Here is a 13,954-nt window from a genome sequence, read left to right as displayed (position 1 = left end):
AATATGTGTACTTTTTCTTATTTATTTAAGGTTTTACACAATAATAGCATTTTTTTAACAAAAAAATATGTTTTAATGTGTCCATGTTCTGAGAGCTATAGTGTTTATCGGACTGGGTGGATCATGTGATATATTTATAGAGCTGACCGTCTAACACTATTTTTTTATTTTACACTTTTCGTCCCCCATAAGGTCATACAAGACCTCTGGGGGACATTTAACTTCACTTTTTTTTTTTCACTATTGATTTCTCCTGTAACTGGGGCTGACATAGTAGCCCCGTTTACAGGGGAAATACACCCCCCATAGAGGCTGTACAGCGGTATACTGCACTGTACAGCCTCAGTGCAGGGCTGATCGAGGTCTGTGAAAGACCCAACAGCTCCTGCACTCTCCCGGCCCCGCATAGCTCTTCCCGCACTGTATACACAGCACTTGGTGAGCGCTGTGTATACAGCAATCTAGAAGGCAGGGACACCTGGGAACTGTCCCTGCCTTCTCTAAGGGTTGCCCTGCTGTCACTGACAGTGGGCAACCCGATCTGCAGCTGCACGATTAGCGTGCAGCTGCGATCCCTGAATGGACGTTCAGAAATGTCCATTCAGAGATAGAGAACCACCTCCCGGACGTTTATAGTCAACAGGCGGATGGGAGGTGGTTAAGAATAAGTGGAACAAGATGCACAGGACGATTACACAGAGCCTGCACTCTGCCTGCAGTCTCCCTATAGTGTCTGAAAACTTTCCCTATGATCTCCCTAAACTGTCCCTATCCAATATTCTACAATTAAAAGATTGCTAAAACACTGTCCCTAGCACTTGCCATGTCTCTCCCTATGCTCAGTTCACAGTAAAATGGTGGAGACCAGACGGGATTAGGCTTTTAATAGGGCTTTGATATCACAGAGGATGGCTATTTGCTGATTGGCTGGCTGCACGGCATTATGACATATCTCCTTCCCGGGCTTCTTGCTTTCACTTTGCAACATGTGTAGCCACCATTTTAGGGAAAAAAAGATTTGTTATTACAAAGCGAGAGGAAATTCGGATTTGTGGCGAATCTGAGTTTTTTCTTAAATTCAGATCGAAGTCAATTAATTTCACTTCTATTCGCTCAACACTAGTCATTACACTTTATTTCATACTAGTAAAACACTTTTTCCTGCCTTGGGAGCCTGCTCATTTGTGCTTTCCATATAAGTACTCCCATCCTTGTTCTTAGACTGCCAGAACCAGGCAGTGCACTTGGTGTTTATATCCCATATTCTGGCTGGGTGAGCTGCTTATAATTTTATTATATTATAAGCTTGTTTTAGGTAGCGGATGAAGCCTGAGAAGGGAAAGCAAGTCATGGTTATATAGGGACATATGTATTATGACATGCTCTTCCCTGTATTATTGCCATTGGTACCATTATATGCCATTTCATTCCCCTCCCCTGTAGGTTATGCAGGACATCATCATTGGCCATTGGCATACTACATTACCAATTGTTTCAGTCTGTACCAAGCAATATTAGAGCCATATCCTAACTTCAGTGCCGGTTTAGATGGCATCTCAGCTATTTTCTTCTGGGTGTACCACTTACAACATGAGCTGCTGCTTGTGCCATTTTATTCACTTCAGCCGCTCTTTTATTGAAGAAATGACAACTCAACATCCTAACGATATGATAATATATAGAATTTGCCCCAAATGTGCAACTATGCATGCAGCTTTTTGTCACTGTGGTGCATGTCTGTAGTAAAGTAATCATCGGCTTCCTGACTATCTCCTCTACTTGTCTCAACCAGTATTTCAAAAACAGATAATTGTTCTTGATCTGTACTAAAGCAACACATTGACATCCACATCTGTGATCACTGTTCAAAGGGTTTAGTCTTGTGCTACTGTTCCTCAGTTGTTCTGACAAGATGAATTCAGCCAAGCATTTCTCATGAAATCAAAAACACACACATCACAGCGAATACAAGCTTATGGAAACCAGCAGTGCATTTCAATGAAATGTTAAAAAATGATGCCAAATAGTAAATTGAGTTTAACCCCTTAAGGACATAGGACGTACTGGTACGCCCTATTTCCCGAGTCCTTAAGGACACAGGACGTACTGGTACGTCCTGACTTAAAATCGGCATTCCGGCGCCGCGGGGGTTAATTGGAACGGGATGCCGGCTGAAATCATTCAGCCGGCATCCCGTAACAATGCAGGGGGGGGTCATTTGACCCCCCCGTATCGACGATCGCAGAAAACCGCAGGTCAATTCAGACCTGCGGTTTTCTGCGTTTCCGGTCCATTCGGGTGTCCTGTGACCCGATGAACCGGAAAAAGACTGCGATCGGTGGCGTAATTATACACCACCTATCGCAGTCCGAGGATTTGGAGAGGCGGTGCTGGCCCTGGTGCTGAACGCCGCTGTCCAGGGTGCTGATTGGAGCAGGGGAGAGAGGCGCGAGATTCAAACTTCCTGCGCTCCTCTCTCCCCTCCTCTTCCTGTCCAGCACCCTGACCGTGCAGCACCGTTCGGCACCAGCTCCTGCGTCCCCCTAATCGCCATCCATCACCCTCCTGCACCCATCGCCACCCAGGTAGGTTAGGGTCAGTGAGGGAGAGGCACCGTTAGGCAGGGAAAGAAGGGAAAAGTTAGAAAAAAAAAAAAAGTTCTTTTATTTCAAAACTTTTTTTGATCCATCCATCAGACCCCAGACCCCCCCCTGCCACTTGCCCCCCCCCCACCAGCCCCCCACCCCCCACCAGCCCCCCTTCCCCTCAACCACCACTTTTTTTTTCTGCGTGCGCTGACTGGCCGGCACTTTTTAGCGTCCGTCCACTGTTAGCGCATCGCCCGCCCCACCACCGCACCACCCCACCGACCGCTGATCAGCGTTGTACCGCTGATCAGCAAATTTGAACTTTTTTTTTCCTAACACTTGCCCTTTCTTTTTTTGCCTTTTTTAGTACGTGAACACCCGTTGCCCCCACACACACGCACATATAATAAAGGTTTCCACACACGCACACATACACGCACACACACCCATGGCCCGCCGGATGTTCTCGGCCGAGGAGGCATACGCCCAGATTGCCTCCGACTCTGAGAGCCCCAGTGAGGATGAGGATGACCCCACGTTCCTTTTGTCATCCGCATCCTCCTCATCATCATCGGATGACGATGAGCCACCAAGGCGGCGGAGACGCCGCCAGGCGGAGCCAGGGGCCCCACATGCTAGGGATCCTGTGGCCCACCCTAGTACGAGCCGCCCTGGGGTTCGTACTGGTTTCCCGGCCCACCAAATAAGTCCACCGGAGCCCCCTGCCGATGAACTTAGTTGGTGTCCCCAGGTGGACTTTGAGCCTGAGATTCCGGATTTTGCTGGCAATCCTGGAATCCAGATTCCCACAGTGGGGTTTACTGAAATTGACTATTTTAGTTTTTTTTTCAGTAACCCACTGGTGAATCTGATGGTGGAGCAGACGAATCTGTACGCCCAACAGTTCGTCGCTCAAAACCCAGGCTCATTTTTGGCTAGACCCGGTGGCTGGACGCCGGTCAGTGCAGCCGAGATGAGGACATTTTGGGGCCTCGGTCTAGTCCAAAAACCCAGTGTCAGGCAATACTGGAGTGGGGACGTCCTATACCAGACCCCACTGTACAGTATGGTCATGACACGCTCCCGGTTTGAGGCCGTCCGGAAATGTCTGCATTATTCCGATAATGCAGCATGTCCACCCCGAGGTGATCCTGCCTATGACCGGCTGTATAAGATACGGCCGGTCATCGATCACTTTGGGGCCAAATTCATGGAGGCCTACGTACCTGGAAGGGAGGTCGCGGTTGATGAGTCTCTCGTTGCGTTCAAGGGGAGACTCAGTTTCCGCCAATACATTCCCACAAAGCGGGCGAGGTATGGCGTGAAGCTATACAAAATTTGTGAGAGTACCTCAGGGTACACTTACAAATTTCGTGTGTACGAGGGGCGAGATTCCCGCATTCAACCCCCAGAATGTCCCCCCACTCTGGGTGTTACCGGGAAACTCGTGTGGGACCTTATGTACCCACTGCTGGATAACGGTTACCACTTGTACGTGGACAACTTTTATACCAGTATCCCCTTGTTCAGGTCCCTTGCCGCCAGATCCACGTTCGCTTGTGGGACCGTGCGGAAAAATCAACGTGGCCTCCCTGCCTACCCCCTCCAGGTACCTATCCCCAGGGGTGAGACCTGTGCCCTTGCCAGTGGAAACCTGTTGCTAGTCAGGTATAAGGACAAGAGGGATGTCCTTATGCTGTCCACAATCCACAGTAACAGCACCACCCCAGTCCCTGTGCGAGGTACCGCGGCAACGGTCCTCAAGCCCGATTGTATCGTCGACTACAATCGGTATATGGAAGGAGTTGATCTCTCTGATCAAGTCCTCAAGCCATATAACGCCATGCGCAAAACCCGGGCATGGTACAAAAAAGTTGCGGTCTACTTGGTGCAGGTTGCCATGTACAACTCTTTTGTACTATCCCGAAGCGCTGGCAGCACAGGGACATTCCTCCAATTCTATGAGGCAGTCCTCAAGGCCCTGATCTTTTCGGACCGGGAAAGAGCAGGCCGGAGTACCTCGGGAATTGGAGGCGCCCGGATCGTCCCTGGCCAACACTTTCCAGGTGTGGTCCCCCATACTGGAAAGAAGGGACGAACCCAAAAAAAGTGCAGAGTGTGTCACAAGAGGGGGATACGGAAGGACACCACCACTCAGTGGGACACGTGCCCCGATCATCCGGGCCTCTGCATTATCGATTGCTTCAGGGAGTATCACACTTCCATGGAGTACTAAATTTTTATAATCCCCAACAGTCCACTAGAGAACATAAAAAACTATGGCTCTCAGACTTTGGAGACACGGAAACATTTTTTTTTTCCCAAAAAAATATTAGTTTTAGTGCAGGCATCCTCAAACTGCGGCCCTCCAGATGTTGTAAAACTATAACTCCCAGCATGCCCAGACAACCTACAGCCATCAGCAGGGCATGGTGGGAATTGTAGTTTTACAACATCTGGAGGGCCGCAGTTTTTAGGATGCCTGCTTAGTGTCTCCAAAGTCTGAGAGCCATACATATTGGGCATCGTCGCGTGCGTAAAAGTCGTCGCTATAAAAATAACTTTTGCCCAAACGTCTCGGATGAACGGTGTTAAAAATATAAAATAAAAACGGTGCCAAAACACCCATTTTTGGGCAAAATTTCCATTTGAATCCTTTTTGCCGGTAATAAAGCAAGGGTTAACAGCCAAACAAAACTCAATATTTATGGCCCTGATTCTGTAGTTTGCAGAAACACCCCATATGTGGTCGTAAATGGCTATATAGCCGCACGGCAGGGCATAGAACGAAGGGAACTCCATATGGTTTCTGGAAGGCAGATTTTGATGGACAGTTTTTTTTTTTTACACCATGTCCCATTAGAAGCCCCCCCTGATGTAGCCTAGACTAGAAACTCCAAAAAAGTGACCCCATCTAAGAAACTACACCCCTCAAGGTATTCAAAAGTTACTTTACAAACTATGTTAACCCTTTAGGTGTTCCACAAAACTAAATAGCGAATGTAGAAACAATTTTAGAATTTAATTTTTTTGTTACATTGCCTCAAAAAGAGTAATATAGAGCAACCAAAAATCTAATTTACCCCTAAAATAGTCCCAAAACAACAACCACCTTATCCCGTAGTTTCCTAGATGGGGTCACTTTTATGGAGTTTCTACTCTAGGGGTGCATCAGGGGGCTTGAAAGGGTACATGGTGTCAATAAACCAGTCCAGCAAAATCTGCCTTCCAAAAACCATATGACATTCCCCTTCTTCTATGTCCTGCCGTTTAGCCAAACAGTAGTTTACGACCACATATGGGGTGTTTTTGCAAACTACAGAATCAGGGCAACCCATTTTGAGTGTTGTTTGGCAGTTAACCCTTGTTTTACTCCTGGAAAAAATTGATTATATTGGAAAATTTTCCAAAAAATAGAAATTTCAAAATTGTTTCTCCATCTGCCATTAACTCTTGTGGAACACCTAAAGGGTTAACAAAGTTTGTAAACCCAGTTTTGAATACCTTGAGGGGTGTACTTTCTTAGATGGAGTCACTTTTTTGAAATTTCTATTCTAGGGGTGCAACAGGGGGCTTCAAATGGGACATGGTATAAACAAAACCAGTCCTGCCAAATCTGCCTTCCAAAACCCATATGGCGTTCCCCTCCTTCTATGTGCTACCGTTCGGCCAAACAGTAGTTTACGACCACATATGGGGTGTTTTTGCAAACTACAGAATCAGGGCAACCCATTTTGAGTGTTGTTTGGCAGTTAACCCTTGTTTTACTCCTGGAAAAAATTTATTATATTGGAAACTTTTCAAAAAAATAGAAATTTCAAAATTGTTTCTCCATCTGCCATTAACTCTTGTGGAACACCTAAAGGGTTAACAAAGTTTGTAAACCCAGTTTTGAATACCTTGAGGGGTGTACTTTCTTAGATGGAGTCACTTTTTTGAAATTTCTATTCTAGGGGTGCAACAGGGGGCTTCAAATGGGACATGGTATAAACAAAACCAGTCCTGCCAAATCTGCCTTCCAAAACCCATATGGCGTTCCCCTCCTTCTATGTGCTACCGTTCGGCCAAACAGTAGTTTACGACCACATATGGGGTGTTTTTGCAAACTACAGAATCAGGGCAACCCATTTTGAGTGTTGTTTGGCAGTTAACCCTTGTTTTACTCCTGGAAAAAATTGATTATATTGGAAAATTTTCCAAAAAATAGAAATTTCAAAATTGTTTCTCCATCTGCCATTAACTCTTGTGGAAGACCTAAAGGGTTAATAAAGTTTGAAAAAACAGTTTTGAATACCTTGAGGGGTGTAGTTTCTAGAATGGGGTCATTTTTGGGAGGTTTCTATTATCTAAGCCTCACAAAGTGACTTCAAACCTGAACTGGTCCATAAAAAGTGGGATTTTGAAGATTTCTGAAAATTTCAAAATTTGCTTCTAAACTTCTAAGCCTTGTAACATCCCCAAAAAATAAAATATCATTCCCAAAATGCTACAAACATGAAGTAGACATATGGGGAATGTAAAATCATCACAATTTTTGGGGGTATTACTATGTATTACAGAAGTAGAGAAACTGAAAGTTTGAAATTTGCTAATTTTTCTAAATTTTTGGTAAAAATTGTATTTTTTTATGCAAAAAAAATTAACTTTTTTGACCCAATTTTAGCAGTGACATGAAGTACAATATGTGCCGAAAAAACAATCTCAGAACGGCCTGGGTAAGTCAAAGCGTTTTAAAGTTATGAGCACTTAAAGTGACACTGGTCAGATTTCCAAAAAATGGCCTGGTCCTTAAGGTGAAAATGAGCCCGGTCCTTAAGGGGTTAAAGGGACACTGTCACCTGGATTTTACTTACTGAGCTAATAACATCACCACATTAGTCTCCACGAGTTACATTAAAATATACTTTTATTACTGCCCTATGTCTTTTATTTGGTCTATAAAATCGGTTTTATTAATATGAAAAGTACCTCAATAAGGAGCCCAAGGGGACGTCCCTCTGGCAGTTGGAGCCCAGCTACTCCCATTACTTCGGAGCTCGGCACCGCCCCACTGCTAATTTATTCACTGCTCAGCGCCGACGTAATGTTTGTGGAGCGCCCGTTTGTGCAGCTGGTGCATGCGCAATGAGTTCTGTGAAGCCGATGCATCCTGCCATCCCTCTGATAGGCTGAGGCACTAGGCGTCATCGCTCCGCCTTAGCCGTAAAGTGCGGGACACAGGCCGGACGAGGCCTGCATCGCATCGCTGCCAGCCTGATGGAGGTAAGTATAAGTGTTTATTTTTTTTATATGGTACTACTTACTGGCACATGATTGGGGGGCATCTATGGGGGCAATTGTTACTGGCACATGATTGGGGGACATCTATGGGGGCACCTGTTACTGGCACATGATTGGGGGGCATCTATGGGGCACATCTTACTGGCACATTATTGGTGGCACTTTTTACTGGCACATTATTGGGTGGCACTATGGGGGCATCTACTGAGGCCACAAAGAAGGGGTATTTTATATTGGGGAAGAGGGGATAGGAACACTATGGGGGCTTCTACTGAGGCCACAAAGAAGGGGTATTTTATATTGGGGGCTCTGTATAGGGGCATTTTATACTGGGGCACATTATGGTGGGTACTATGAGGAAGAGGAGAGAGGAGTACTATGAGCTCATCTATGGGGGCACTAAGAAGGGGTATTTTATGCTTGCAAATTATGGGGGACACTGAGGGCATCTACTGGGGCACTATATATGGGGCATTTTATACTGGTACATTATGGGGGGGCACTAGGAAGAAGGGGGGAGAGGAGCACTATGGGGGCATTTACTGGGGGTAATATATAGGGGTATTTTATACTGGCACATTATGGGGGCACTATGGGGACATTAGCTCAACTGGGGGCAGTAAAAGGGGGTATTTTTTGCACTGGCACATTATAAGGAGAATGATTACTACTGGGGGCATTATGATGGGCTTTATTACTACTGGGGGTCTATGGGGAACATGATTACTAGTATGGGCACTATGGGAGCATTATTACTTCTGGGGCACAGTGGGGACATGTTGGGGGCACTGTAGGAGCACTATTACTACCATGTGTGCTCTAGCAGAGAATTATTCCTATTGGTGGGACTTTTGGGAGCACTATTACTGTGGGGGCACCTTGGCACAGTATCAGATTACCACATTTATTTTTGGGGGACGTTATGTTTACACTATTAGTGTCAGGGGCACTATTTGCTGGGCGCAGTTATTTTAGGGCACTGTGTGGCAATAATTGAAGGGCACTATCTGCATGGTTCTACTATTATTAGGGGGTTTATCTGTTTCTGCAGTATAGTATTGGGGAGCACAGTGGCACAGTATTGGGGGTGGTAGGATGATTTGTCCAGAAGATGGGAGGATGATGGAAAAGTAGTAAACTAAGATTTTGTTTGTCAAACTGCAGAGACGAAAAAAGGCTGAAAAATGGTGGTCTGGTCTGAAGGTCTGAAAGGAGAAAATGAGGAAAGAGAACATCTACATCAAAGAGACATCATTGGATGTAAGAGGTATGTGGTGCTGTATTACCCTGTATGTAGGGGTGGATGGAGGGGTAAGTAGTACAGTACTATCTGCACATTAAAAAAAAAAAAAAAAAAAAAATACTATATATTTGTGTCAAAAGTTGTGCTTTTTAAATTTTTTGAATAATGATACAGCCATTTTATTTGAAACTTTGGTGCTGATTCTTTTTTTCCTCTATATTAAGGGACACTATAGTCACCAGAACCACAACAGCTAAACGTAGTAGTTCTGGTGACTATAGTATGTCTCTGCAAGCTTTTTAATATAAACACTGCCTTTTCAGAAAAAAAGGCAGTATTTACATTACTGCCAAGGAACACCTCTAGTGGCCACTCATCATTATTAAAGTTTACTACTCTACGATGTGTGTGGATTTTTTTTGTGTGTGTGTTCGTTGTGGTGGAGGGCGTGATTGCATGCTAGGGTGTGGGAAGGCGGGATCTAGGGGGCCCAAGTAAATTCTTGCCCAGGGTCCTGGGTATATGCTTCTGCTGGAACAGTGTTTTGCACTATGGTATTGCTGACCCTGTCTACTTGTGTTAGGCTACTTTCACACTTGCGGCAGAGTGATCCGGCAGGCAGTTCCAGTTCTTAAAAATGCCTGATCAATCAGAAAAATGCATTGAAATGCTGGATCCGTCTTTCCGGTGTCATCCGGCAAAACGGATCCGGCATTTACTTTTTCCACCTTTTTTTCGGTCTGCGCATGCGCCGACCGGAAGGACGGATCCGGCATTCCGGTATTTTGAATGCCGGATCTGGCACTAATACATTCCTATGGAAAAAAATGCCGGATCCGGCATTCAGGCAAGTCTTCAGTTTTTGTTGGCCGGAGATAAAACCATAGCATGCTGCGGTTTTATCTTTTGCCTGATCAGTCAAAACGACTGAACCAAAGAAATCCTGATGCATCCTGAACGGAATGCTCTCCATTCAGACTGCATGGGGATAAAACTGATCAGTTATTTTCCGGCATTGAGCCCTTTTGACGGAACTCAGTGCCGGAAAAGAAAAACTCTAGTGTGAAAGTACCCTTAGGCTACTTTCACACTAGCGGCAGGACGAATCCGACAGGCTGTTCACCCTTGTCGGATCCGTCCTGCCGCTATTTCGCCGTGCCGCCGCTCCGTCCCCATTGACTATAATAGGGACAGGGGCGGAGCTCCGGCGCAGCACGGCAGTGCACGGCGAGAGGCTGCCGGACTAAAAGTACTGCATGTCCGACTTTTTAGTTCGGCGGCCTCTCACCGTGCACTGCCGTGCTGTGCCTGAGCTCCGCCTCCGTCCCCATCATAGTCAATGCGGACGGAGCGGCAGTCCGGCGGCATGGTGAAATAGCGGCAGGACGGATCCGACAGGGTGAACAGCCTGTCGGATCCGTCCTGCCGCTAGTGTGAAAGTGCCCTTACTCTGCCTTCTGTCAACCTAAACGTGGGGCCACTTTTAGTTTTTTTTCCAGGGCCACTTTAAGTTCCCAGTCCGCGCCTGGCAGCGGTGGTGTGCCTGTGTGACCATCACTCTATTCACTTCTATGGGACTGACGGAAACTGCTCTAAATTATGTGTCCTGTGGATAGGACCTGAAGTTTTCCTTGTGGGAATATTCCTGTAAGAGGATACTGACTTTCAAAAAAAGGCTGTCTATGATAGGGTACACTCATTTTTACATGTATTCCACCAGGTCAGACTTGTTTTTTTGCCACAGATCCAATGTTAGGCTACTTTCACACTCGCGTTTTGTGCGGATCCGTTCATGTGTGAAAGTAGACTTAAATACATGTTGGATTTTTGAAAACTGCATTTTTGAATCATCTTTATACCCTTAGGCCCCCTTCACACGGGCATTGCGGGTGAGGACCGGATGTGATGCAGGTGCGTTCAGGGAAAATCGTGCGAGTAGTTTTGACTGCGATTGCGTTGTTCAGTTTTTTCCGCATGAGTGCAATGCGTTTTGCACGCGTGTGATAAAAAAACTGAATGTGGTATCCAGACCCGAACCCGGACTTCTTCATTGAAGTTCAGGTTTGGGTTTGGTGTTCTGTAGATTTTATAATTTTCCCTTATAACATGGTTATAATGGAAAATAATATCATTTTTTTTCTCCTCTTTAAAATGGCAGACTTGGTTCAGTGCAGGAATTGTTGTGCATTTATTTCATGTTCCACTCTTTGGAGATTCGGATGCTGTCAGATCTGTAGACAGTTCTCCTTACTGCAGCAGGAAATTGCATTTTTGAAAGCTGAAATATTTAAATTATCTGTTAAACAAACTCCAGCTAGGACTGCTGCAATGCCACTGCCACAGAGGACCCCCAGAAATGGCAGATGGGTTAATGTAGGTTCTGGAAGTCTTAGAGTGGTGGATAGAAGACATGTCCCACAGTTGGTGGTTCTCCATAATTCATTTGCAGCACTCTCAGAATGTAAGGACAACATGGATATGGACTCAAGCACAGAGGGTGAGAAACCATCGACTCCTATGTCTAATGTATGCAACAAAAAAGATAAAGTGAAGTCTCAAAGGATGCAGCTGTTGCTGGGTGATTCAATCATAAGAAGTGTGGAGCTTAAAGAAAATGGTTTTGTGAGATGTCTCCCTGGGGCTACTGCTAGAAGAGATAGAAGACGTATTATTAATATTGTTAAGCAAGCAAAGCAGGAAGGGGACGTGGATGTTCTTGTCCATCTAGGGACAAATGACCTGGCTTGCAATGAAGTGTCAGAGGTGAAAAAATCTTTTATCACACTTGGTAATGACGTACAGGATTTTGCATCCACCATTTCATTTTCTGAAGTTCTGCCTGTGCATAATGTTCAGAATGATAGGCAGAGGCGCATAAAGGAGTTCAACATATGGCTTGGTAAATGGTGTCAAGAGCAAGGATTTGGCTTTGTTTCTCATGATAGCTCTACTTGGAATAGAAAGGAACTGTACAAAAAAGATGGTTTGCATCTTTCTCTCAAAGGAACAAATGTACTTAGTGAACAACTCCAAGAATTTGCGAAAGAGTATTTAAACTAGGAAGGGGGGGCAAAAGAGTGAAAATAAAAGAGTCCAATTGCCCCCCGAAACAATGCCAGAACAGGCCAGAAGCACTGAGGTTAAGAAATGATAAGCTCAGAGTCCTGTCTACAAATGCTCGCAGTTTAGGTAAAAAAATCAATGAACTTGGGTCAATAATGGCATCTGAGAATGTAGATTTAGTGGCTGTTACGGAGACATGGTTTAATGAAAGAAATGACTGGGACATAACCATACCAGGGTACTCTTTATACAGAAGAGACAGAGAAGGCAAGAAAGGAGGAGGAGTGGCCCTGTATGTGAAAGATAGCATTAAATCTAACCTAATACAAGTTGGTGAGGCCAACATAGAGTCAGTTTGGGTTACGTTGCAGTTTGCTAACCATGCAGTAACTCGTGTAGGTGTGATATATAGACCACCTGGTCAAGTTAAAGAACTAGATGATCTACTAGTTGAAGAAATAGCTAAAATGACAATGAAAGGAGAAGTTATCATTATGGGAGATTTCAATCTTCCAGATATAAACTGGAAAACCAAAATAGCAAGGTCTACCAGGAGTACAGATATTCTAAATTCCCTACTGGGGTTATCTCTACAACAAGTGGTTGAGGAGCCAACCCGGAGGGAGGCCATTTTGGATTTGGTATTCACAAACGGGGATTCGGTATATGATGTCATTGTAGGCGAAACCTTGGGATCTAGTGATCACCAGTCAGTGTGGTTTATTATAAGAACTGTGAAAGAGTCCCACCACACAAAAACAAAAGTTTTAGATTTTAGAAAAACAGACTTTTCAAAAATGAAATTAGTCATAAATGAGTCCTTATCAGACTGGAACGGATTACATGGAGTCCAGGAGAAATGGGACTACTTAAAAGGTGCATTATTGAAGGCAACAGAAAATTGCATTAGACTTGTCAGTAAAAGCAAAAAAAGGAGGAGACCAATGTGGTACTCAGCAGAAGTGGCCCAAATCATTAAAAATAAAAAGCTAGCATTTTGTAATTATAAAAAAACCCAGAGCAATGAAGATAAGGAAATCTACAAGATTAGGCAGAGAGAGGCCAAGCAAGTTATAAGAACTTCTAAAGCGCAGGCAGAAGAAAAACTAGCTCAGTCTATGAAAAAAGGGGATAAGACATTCTTCAGATATATAAATGAAAAAAGGAAATTAAAACAAGGAATAACTAAATTAAAAACAAAGGACGGAAGGTATGTAGAAGAGAATAAAGGGCTAGCCGACTGCCTTAATGAATACTTCTGTTCAGTTTTTACAAAAGAAAAAGGAGAAGGACCTCCACTAGAAAGAATGACTATTAAATCGTTTGATGCATGTATCTTTACAGAGGAAGATGTTCTAAGTTTGCTGTCTAAGGTGAAGACAGATAAGTCACAGGGGCCTGATGAGATACACCCAAAATTATTAAAAGAGCTTAGTGGTGAGCTGGCAAAACCGTTAACAGATTTATTTAACCAATCATTAGTAACAGGAGTCGTCCCGGAAGATTGGAAATTGGCAAATGTCGTGCCCGTTCACAAGAAAGGTAGTAGGGAGGAATCGAGCAACTATAGACCAGTGAGTCTGACATCAATAGTAGGCAAATTAATGGAAACCCTATTAAAGGATAGGATTGTGGAACATCTAAAATCCCATGGATTGCAAGATGAAAAACAACATGGGTTTACTTCAGGGAGATCATGTCAAACAAATCTTATAGATTTTTTTGACTGGGTGAATAAAATAATAGACGGTGGAGGTGCAGTAGACATCGCATATCTAGA

The sequence above is a fragment of the Bufo bufo genome, chromosome 3 (assembly GCF_905171765.1).
Source record: "Bufo bufo chromosome 3, aBufBuf1.1, whole genome shotgun sequence".
Classification (NCBI taxonomy): Eukaryota; Metazoa; Chordata; class Amphibia; order Anura; family Bufonidae; genus Bufo; species Bufo bufo.
This window is presented reverse-complemented; position numbering follows the sequence as displayed.